This window comes from Lytechinus pictus, chromosome 7, assembly GCF_037042905.1.
Source record: "Lytechinus pictus isolate F3 Inbred chromosome 7, Lp3.0, whole genome shotgun sequence".
Lineage (NCBI taxonomy): Eukaryota > Metazoa > Echinodermata > Echinoidea > Temnopleuroida > Toxopneustidae > Lytechinus > Lytechinus pictus.
In genome coordinates this window covers 41,229,213-41,240,790 of record NC_087251.1, presented here as the reverse complement: position 1 = coordinate 41,240,790, position 11,578 = coordinate 41,229,213, and positions in this window count along the sequence as shown.

Genomic DNA, 11,578 nt, shown 5'->3' with positions numbered 1-11,578 from the left:
CATTTCATGTTTTTTTTCTTTATTCTACAAAGGAATAATTCATATTCTTTGAAAAATAAAGTTAAAGAATGAGGTAACCATTTTTTTTAATACAAAAATTAGTAATATATCTTTTGACCTTTCACAGATTTTCAGTGAAATTGACTTGTCCAATTTGCCGTCAAATTCGGTTTGCCAATTCTTTTTTTTTATTTTTTAGCCTCCCGATTTTGGGGTGCGGTTAATACATGTCCGCGGTTTATATTCCGAAAAATATGGTACACAATTACCTACAAAATATAAATATGTAAAAATTTGGCCGAAATCGTTTTTCCTTTTTACGATATTAGCTTCCAATCGGACCCCTCTTCGCATGTGAAACATTTTGGTCACTTGAAAAAGGTATCGTATTACCGAACGTGTGTTTTCTATGGGAAAAGTTGAGAAAACAACAAAATCACTGATGTCGAGCTATTTTGACCATATTTTTAGAATATTAAGACTTTGAAAATGTGTTTTTGACAATTTTTCATCATCTTTCTAAAAGTTTCTATTCAACTTCAAGTTCTCTTTGGATGTTGCAAAATTTTGAGCGTATAAAATTATTTTCTGATGCGTATGATGCGCGCGTTTGGTAATACAAGGCCGGTCGGTAATACAATCACTCACTAGACCCTATCTACCGTATATATAGAGAAAAAATAGAAGATGATTACAACTATATAAAAGTTGTAATAATCTTTTTTTGTTCTCTATAAGAATTGCCTAACATCTGTTGTAAAAATGAGAGTTGTGGTGTTAGGGTGTGTTAATGATGGCACAGACACGATGCGATAAACGATGGCGAGTGGTTAAACTTACAAGTACAACACTGACAAGGGTTAGGACTCACTAATACACAAATGGGTTACCGACGGTACAAAACAGTGACAACAACTAATACTTACCTGACACTTGTACAGACGATGCCACACGGTAGATAAACAGGTATACTAATTCTATGTTGCTTCTATAAACACTAACAGACCATGGCGCCTTGTGGGGAACAGCTGGGATGCATGTCCACACTCGATGGCGTCTCGGGGTCTTCTTTCTGTGGTGTCTGGATCCAATCTCCTTTGCACCAGCTTGTGTACGTGCTGTGCAACGCACACACGTAGCAGGCGTAGGAGCATATAAAGGCTCCTCCAATCAGGAGCGCTCCTCGCATGCACACAGCACACACACAGACTTAATATACATGAACATAGATCAATACATAGACTAATACACAAACTAATACATATAGGGTACTACAGGTACATGGCAAATTTACTACATTCCTCCCGGTTCCATCAGATTGCGACATATATTGACAAATCCATGAATTGGCTATATTGTGCAATCTCAATAGATAAAAACAGATATATGAAGAACTCTGACAGAAGAATGTAATATATGCCTATATGATTAAAACTGATTAAATACATGACATCAATAAAATACCTCAAATACACAAAAAGTGTGATCTGAGGATATGAACTATTCTTAACTTGTTCATTAAAAAGATTGCTGGTCCAGCAAAATTAAACATCTCATCACTTGAGACCAGCAAATGTACCCTTGGAGAAACAAGAACAAGTTAATGGTAAGTATTAATCTGGCCAGGCTGGCCCAGTCTTGTCTATGTATTGATACAAAGGTTATCTTCTTATTTTAGTGCAAGTCTGAATGACTGAAAGAAGGTACATTGTATGTTCATCCTTCAAAGTGCACTACTTGACATAGATTCTTAAAGTTGACTCTTGGTCAGTGCTTTATATTAAGTTGTATATTGTACTATTAAAATAATGACAATGGAATAAAGCCAATTTGGCTGGAGCTCTATTACCAATTAATATAGGCCTGTACAATGTGACCTTTACAAATATGATATATGATTGGTAATATGTTTGAGCTCTTAAAAACATATGTAATGTAAGGATAATTCAACCAGATCGGGTGCAAATAGATATAACAACCTGGACTTGACATACATACATAGTATTTTCTCTTGAGAAAAAACTACTACTATTTCAACATCCTGTATGACAATATTTCCAGGGTTGTTTATAAAGCCTTTGCAAACAAGGTAAAGGATCTATGGTTGAAATATCTATATATCTTATGTAGTATAAAAGAGCTATTGCATAAACCGTGTTTGCACCTATTAATTCATATGTCACCTGAAGAGGTAAAAGCTATTGAAAATAAGAGGTGTGCCTTCACCTTCAGTGACTATTAAAGGAATTACAATGTATAACAACAGAAATTTCAATTGCAGGACTTTCAGCAACTGATCAAGGAGATACTACTCCATTATTGGGGTGGTGGCCAGGGAGGAAGGAGCCACGGACAAGATAAATGGAATTGGCCGTTACTTAAACTACAGACATACCTCTGGTTCCACCAGAGAAGAGAACTGAGGAATTCAAGGATGGACAGCTTAGGAGGGGTACTTCCCCAAAGCATTTGCACAAGATAACTCTGCCCATGCTTGATATCCTCAGTAGAGGCTCGACTGTCCTCTGATACAGTTACAAGAGTTACATTATCTATACCTATGGTATTTACTGTAACATCACTTACACATGTAGTATCTACAGTTACATCGTCTACACATGTGGTATTTACAGTTACATCATCTACACTTAAGATATCTACATGTTTTACTGCTAAACATTCTGGACAGTTCCTCTTAAAGTGTCCAGATTTGTTGCATGCAAAACAAACATCACGACAAGACAACTGGGATTCATTGTCTTCTGTCGAAGGAGTCGAATGTGTATGCCTATTCTGCTCTTGGACAGCAGTTACCGATCCCTGGACTGAGGACTGGAAGGACTTCATCTGTGCCCCTGGAGCAGATTGAATATCAACCTTCTTCTCCAGATTGGGCACTCGGTCCTCCAGACTGTTCTGACCGGAGGACTGCTGAGCATTAGAGGCATGCCCGGAAACACCCATACGGTTAACTCTGGGATCCTCCTCGACAGTATCGTAAGACCTTTGTCTTGCATACTTTAGCCGATGCTGAAACCACCGAACTAAGTAAATGGCATCATCAAGATTCCGAGGACGTGATTTGATAGCGTATTTTCCCGCTTCATGGTCTAATAAACCCTGACAAAACTTTTGCACTATTTGCCTCTCAAAAATCTCCTCAGGCAATCCGTCAAAGACGCGTGAAGCGTAGGATAGGACACGGTCGGCCCATTCCCCCTTTGTTTCGGTTGTTGCCTGCTGCGCAAAATCAAATTGCAATTGTGCGACAGGAAATTCTTTGGAAGCAAATCTTTGCTCAAGCTTCTTGATAACATCTGTGTAGGGAATGTTTAGCTTGGAAGAAACAATAATTGATGCAAAATATTTGATTGCGCTTCCCTCAAGACAAAAGCAAAGTTCATTGAGCTGTTGGGCTTGACCCCAACCACGATCTTCCGAATATAGCTGGAAATTACGTATAAAAGTGTGCCAACATCCTCTACCATCGAAGGTCACGTACTTGGGCAACGAGGACACTCGCGGACCAGTACACCCACGAGAATAAGATCTCAGGGCATCGCAACCTCGATCTAAGGACGGAAGCCTTGAATCTAGAGTAGATGAATGCCGAGATGATTTCAGTTCTTCTGACAATGATTTCATTTGAACAGCCATACAGTGCATCATCATTGCTATATAAGCATCATCTTTGGAATGATCATTAGAAGTATGACAGGAAGATTGTGGATAAGAATCATGTTTATTTGTACTCTGAACCCTGCTGTTTGATCTGGGTTCACATTGAGTATAAGATGAATGTAAATGTTTGGAATCCTCACTAGTATAGGGAGTACCAGGAGCATATCTAGAGTGATCAGTATATTGTGAATGATATCTATCCTGATCAACCTTGGAAGAACCATATGAAATATGACCAAAATTCCTTGAACAATCTTCATGATGATCAGTCCTAGAATGATAAGATGCATCAGTACTCAAATTATCAGCCTGAGGCTTTCTACCAGTATTGGGTTCAGCATATTTATATTGGCATTTATCAGCACATTTATATACAAGATCTGTTAAATCGAGATCAGATAAATAATGTATCCTTGAACAATCAAACCTCTCATAAACAAATTCATCTACAAAATTTCTTGGATAACCAAGCTTGTACAGATTATTTGCCAGTGAATACTCATATAACTATCCCCTACTAGTATTACGACTGTCTATAATGTCTTCAACTAATCCTTGTCTTGCTCTGGCGATTTCACTTTGCATCATTATGAATTCCAGATAAATTCAGGAAAGTATTATTGATGATCACCTTGGTGATTCAAAGGCATATTCTTAAACATATTTTAAATGATACTTTCATTTATTCAATGATCTACAGTGTATTAAACTTAGCAGAATAAAGCTTGCAGATCAGTGAAAGAACTTAACTAGGTTTGTTTATACTTGTGTCACTGAACACACTTACTGCCAAGGAAAGAGTGAAGTACTGCAATACTTGTACTGCTAAGAACAAGCGTCTGACTCTGAATATTAATAATAAATGTACACACTCCTGTAGCAATGGATGTATTCAGTGAAAGTATATTTACAAAGTACAGTGCAGCTTCAAGTTTCAGAAACTACACTTGTAGAATAGAATATCAAACTTCTACTACTCTGAGTAATCGCAGAAGTGTTAATAAGTTTTACTTACTCTACGACTATTAAAAGAACCTAACAAGGATTCAACTTATCGAAGCCTCAACGATTTACAGGAGTAGCATTCAATAATAATTGTTTATTTCTGATGAATGCAATATATAAATAAATGTGTCAAACACACATTTATCCCACATCCGATTTATTATTATTTTTTTTTTGTTGTGTCTTTTTTTAGAATGTGGATGAGCCTAAAAATAATTAACTATTTAGAAATCAACTTGCGCAAAATGACAGCAGTGAATTTTGTATTTCACTGAAGGATTGAATTCCAGAGCCTGAATATAAATTTGCAAATTTTCAGCCCAAGAATGATGCTCCAAATATACAAGAGCAACTATATGAAAAAATAATTTCAAAGAATGTTGATATCAATTATTCTGATATCAAAGATCAATAGTATCTGTACTTTTCACTTAAAATCAGAATCAAGAGTTGATTGAATTAAAATAAGTATTTTCAAGAACCTTATTAAAATTTAATTCAGAACTTTTTTACCTAATTCCCTTGAGAACAATCTTTCTTTTAAAAATATAGAAATTAAATCTCTCATATAGGATTTAAATTTAAAAGCAAGAATTATTCCAAAGAAAAATTCCTGATCTAACAATGCTTGTTAAAAATTATCAACTAAGAAAACCTGATTTTCAAACAGACAGAAAGACAATCCAGGATAACCTCCAAGAAAAATTTCCTACAAAGAACTAAGGGCCTGAAATTAAATTCAAGTCCTCGTTCAAACCAGTTGTACACCGAGTCAAAAGGCAAAGCAAACAATTGCACTTGTTGGCTCCAGGTATACACGGTCAGGAAATTACAAACACCTGAGAGATTAACAAGATTATCTGCAAGGGAAAAATGCCCAACTATAATGAAGATATTTGAAATCAAATTCTCACTATGGGATTATTCTGATCCAATATTTTTATGGCTAAATTCGTCGTCGAGCTAGTTTTACAAAAATCGGAATTATCACAAACTGACAAAGATCTTATATATATTTTAGGTAAAAAACCAATTCACAGCTCTAACTCAGCTGATAAGCTCAAATTCAAGAGGTTAAAGGAATTCAAATAAATTATTTTAATTCCCAGTAAGAGCCGAATTGAGCTCAAACAATGCAAAGACAAAGTAGTGATAGTGCTGCCTACAGTACAACACCCACACGTCAGATAGGCAGACGCTATAGTATACGCTATTGCCGTTGGCTGACACCAGACAAAGCTTGGCGTGAAGTTAAGTTAAGGTTAGATCTACGAACAAGTAATATGACAATATGGAAACAAGGAATTTAGCTATGTTCGCGAAAATATTGAATCAAGAGACAATTGGCAGGTAAATCCAGCAAATTGCCGGTAAAAACTGACGAAAATAAAACTCGTTCAGAATTTGCCTTCACGGAGACGATAGCCGGCTCGTGAACGTTACCCCCTGCCTGGAGCTACGGGCCAGACGGAGAGGTGCGCTGCGCTGGTGTTGGTTGGAAACCGCGCGACGTTAGATCTAAAATTAACTAATAAAGAACGATCAAATTACAAAATCAACTTCTACGAGTTCCTACTTAGAACTAATCGTTAGAATAAATCAACGGTCAATCACGATAATCGTATAAAATCAGAATTTTTCAAATTCTAACTCTGATCGACTGTTGTGTTTACAACGAGAATCTCTCGATCAAGTGAAAAAATATAGGAGTCACGTGATCGACAGTGATGACTCAATATTATTCGCCGAGCGGGGCGATCGAGGGTAGATTGTCAAATTTTGGTCAAAAGCAATAATCTCTTAAGTCTTGACTTGCAAATCTTGATCTCCAACGCAATGGAAATCACAATCAGCACATGGATGTTATGCAAACAGTGATGATTCAATTTATTTCGAATCAAATCGACATATAAACATGTAACATGAAGAACATAGAGAATAATTTATCTAAGTTATCAAGAAATAAATAGCCTACCGGTTTCTCTGCAAAACTACACAATTTCAAAAAATTATGGAGCCTACACCCAACCAGCCCAAACTACCAATTATTTGATAGGGAAGATAAAATTATTCAGACTTCCCTTTTCCAGTCCCAACGAGTCTGACACTGGTATTGACAGAAGTCTAATTACATAAATATTTCAGACGTCTATTTTTTCCAGTCCCAACGGGTCTGACACTGGAATTATTTATAGATGTCTATATATTCACACACAATTCTACCGAGTGGGTGAACAATTAGCAACAATGAGTAACAATAACTTTTAGATTGAATTTAAGACAATGACAATTAATCACAGTTATTAAAGAGAAACAATCACAATATCAGATGTGATGAATGAAATGCTTTAAAGAAAATTCACAAGATGTGTATTGATTAAGAACAAAATTCAAGAGTATATTTTCAAGTTACAGGTAAGATCCGAAGCTCAGAAAACCCACCTATTTTCTAGTAACAGGTAAGATCTGAAATTCAGAAAAACCCACCTCTAACGTACCACCGACACAAGTGTAATTTCGATCTGCATTGGGTAAATATTTGAAGTAAATTCAGACTATTACTCAACTCGGCAACCAGGAGTATTAGAACTTCTAACACTCTTTCTGCCACTCAATGTGTACAGAACTGGCTGCAAAAAACACTTGCCAAATGTCGATAGAAAATATATACTGGAAATTTTATAGAAATGTATGAACAACTCTACGCCCTCAAAATATTGGTGCACTGCCCGATATGCAAGAATATGAAATTGTAGGAAACTTATACCATCTGGAATAATTACTGAGGATCGAGAGAAAATTTCAAGTTCAAATTAACTTTTCCAATCCAATAAATCCACCAAATACTCGATCATACCCGACTTTTTTTTTTGGAAGTGGTGTGGTGTGAATGTTCCGAATTTGAAAGAAAGCTTATAAAGACAATGGGGGACTAAAAATATCCTCGCCTAGATGCAGACTTCAAAGAATTTACAAACAAAAGCAACGAGATGGTAAGCGACGCAAAAATATGCAAGGAACAAAATTCTTGATCGCGAGCCAAACAATAGAAGAGACTCGCGAAGAATGCGATGAGAAATGCAAGTGCAACAAACAATGAAGGGCGTGTGCACCTTTGGTGTGCACAGAGAATACCACGTGCTTTGCAATGAAAATGCAACGTAGTGGACATGAAATAATTTCCTAGATATGGCAAATATATATCAAAATCCACTTGTATCAAACAAGAAATGATATCATGTACGGAAAAATGATAAAACTTAAACAAGATGTGTGCGAGATGCATGTAAACCCACGCAATCACGGCACGCAAATTTACAATTAACGGTAGAGAGCGGAAAACTTCCCACTCACTCTCCGTTCGTTATACACTTCAAAATCACTCACAAGTGACTTTCATGAGCAAACATGAAGTATGAACGGACATGAAATGATGAAAATGAAAGGCGCACAGGACGATCCGAAAACTCGCAATCGCCAATGTTGTAAAAATGAGAGTTGTGGTGTTAGGGTGTGTTAATGATGGCACAGACACGATGCGATAAACGATGGCGAGTGGTTAAACTTACAAGTACAACACTGACAAGGGTTAGGACTCACTAATACACAAATGGGTTACCGACGGTACAAAACAGTGACAACAACTAATACTTACCTGACACTTGTACAGACGATGCCACACGGTAGATAAACAGGTATACTAATTCTATGTTGCTTCTATAAACACTAACAGACCATGGCGCCTTGTGGGGAACAGCTGGGATGCATGTCCACACTCGATGGCGTCTCGGGGTCTTCTTTCTGTGGTGTCTGGATCCAATCTCCTTTGCACCAGCTTGTGTACGTGCTGTGCAACGCACACACGTAGCAGGCGTAGGAGCATATAAAGGCTCCTCCAATCAGGAGCGCTCCTCGCATGCACACAGCACACACACAGACTTAATATACATGAACATAGATCAATACATAGACTAATACACAAACTAATACATATAGGGTACTACAGGTACATGGCAAATTTACTACACATCAACACTTTGTAGAAATTGATGAAACTTTGCTTGCATTTTTGTAGACTAAGTAACGACTAACGTTAGAAATGTAACATTAAACTTAACATTAACGAATAACGTTAAACTTAACGTTAACTTTTTAAGTTATTTTTTCAAAATACAAAAATGGCCGTTTAAAATTCCGTAGGACATTAACAATACTGGCACTGGGTATACAGAGTGAATGGAGGTAGAAATAGGGAACCACAGTGCATGTGTGTGACTGAATAAAACAAATTAAAAGCGCTGCTATTATCAGAAAATTTACAAGAAAACTTAAAGAGAATTTTCTGAATACCATCCCCGAGTTCCGTCGCTATTGTGGGGTGTCGATGCACGCGATGCAGGGCGTGCCCCCGCCCATAACCGGCGGCAGCAGCAGCAGGCAATAGCCAGTCAATACAAACCTTGCTGGAGCTCGAGTTGTGATGTCCTGTTTCATCTGTCAAATGACTTCCATTCGATTTATGATGTCCATTGGTATACGCCACGGTTCCATTATGACTTCCTTTCACAAATGATGTTCCGTTCCTTCTATGAAGAGCCATTTTTAAGGATCGTTTTTCGTCACCGCCAATTTGTTTATCGCAAGATCCTCATTATTATCGTACGGTTCGTGCGCGCGCGTGATGAGATAATCCATATACTGTAATCATAAGATCTTGATGCATAGCGTTAATTGCAACGGAGTTTCAAGAAACCAGATTGCTCTTCCGCATTTTTGAATAATCATGCGCTATTAAATCTACGAGCTAGTGTTATGTAAGGTAGTTGGCATAGCATCATCTCAGTTGAGGAAAAGAAAATGAAAAATATGAGCAATAAAACAATTAAAAAGTAGGCTTAAAGAAGGCCTAAGCATGGTTTTAAAACCAAAAGGCACATCATGGAATGTATATACACCACACATACATAGGCCTATATAATATATATATATTTTCTTCTACTTCATCATAATCATCTTCTTTTTCTCCTCCTCCTTTTTCTTCTCTCCTTATTACTTTCCACTTCTTCCCCCATCAATTCCTGTTATACATTTTTTTTTGGGGACTGCACCCATACAATTTTTGTATTCTGACATATACGGACTATCATTATTTTACGTTTTACAGGCTAATAAGGTCATTTTCTCTGTACTTATGCCTGCATGCAATTTCTAAATAATTTGTAAATACATCTAAATGTAAATAAGGAGCAATATATTGCTATTATAATGCCATGAGGTATCACACCAAGTGCCCATGCTGTCATGGCAACAGCATTTCTTGTTAAGTCGATTTGATAAAGAGAATTTATTTTGCAATATCAATTTACAAATGAAAAAAATAAACTTGGCAACATACCAAATTCAACAGGGATCATACTGTAGTCACCATATCAAAAGTGATGAAGTCAATATGATATAGCTATTTAGTCAACTTGGAAGGTAAAATATTTTATAACCACATCAAGGAGACTTTATAGCTTCCATAGTATAGACATTTCTAACTTGTATTAATATGCCATTATTCCAAAGAATAACATTCCAACCAGTGGCGTACCGTGGGTCACGGCATTGGGGGGGCACCAGCAAAAATTTTGAGTCATTTAGTGAGCGCGCGAAGCGCGCTCAGTTGCCAGGTATACTGTCCTAATAGAGATATTTTAAGGACAATGCCATTGATCGGATATATGTATCTCACTGGTCAAATAATGCGAGCGCGAAGCGCGAGCTGAAAATTTTTGATATTCAGACCTAAAATTAGATATTATAATCAAATTTTTGTAATCATGATACGTATATCTGTCTCGCTAAACAATGCGAGCGCGAAGCGCGAGCTGAAATTTTTGGGTATATTGACCCCAAACAGGGAGATTTTAAGGACTATATTTTAGGAATCCATTAAGAGTATACATGTTTTACCATAATCATCTAAAGCGATTGCCAAGCGCTTGCTGATTTTGTTAGAATTACATCTAAACACATGAAGCACTTTTTGTAGTCATTTTAACGATGATTATCATACGCATCACACTAATCAAATATTGCAAGCGCGAGCCTAAAATTTAGACAATTCAAACCTGTAGTGGGGATTTCTAAGGCTTGCCTGTAGGAATTCACTAAGACCATACGTATTTCACTAACCAAATGATGCGAGCGCGAAGCGCGAGCCGAAAATTTTTGGTATTCAGATCAGAAAAAGGGACATTTTAAGGACTGATTCTAGGAATTCATGCAGAGCAGACATTTCTCACCAATCCACAAATGCGAACGTAATCACGGACATGAAATGTTTTATATTAAGACCTTAACATGGGACAATCACTTTAAGTAGTCATGAAAAAGAAGCATATGTCACTACATAAAACAATAACTCGAAGTGCAAGGATATATATTTGGTGTATATTGACTTGAAAACGGGAGGTTTTAGTACAACAGGATTATATATCTCGTTAAGCAGACAATGCGAGCATTAGGAACAATGAAGACATAGGCCCTGAGCAAAGTATGTTTCATAAAGTTATGATGAAAATGTTCCTTATGTAATGTAACATAACACAATTATAATATAATATAATATAATATAATATAATATAATATAATATAATATAATATAATATAATATAATATAATATAATATAATATAATATAATATAATATAATATAATATAATATAATATAATATAATATAATATAATATAATATAACATTAAAATGAATAATAATTTCATCTTTCCTACTACGTTTTTCTTCCTTTCTCCCTCTTTTTCTCCTTTTCCCTGTTTTTTTTTTTTTTTTTTTGTCAGCCGATTGGGGGGGCACGTGCCCCCCCCCCGTAGTTACGCCACTGATTCCAACA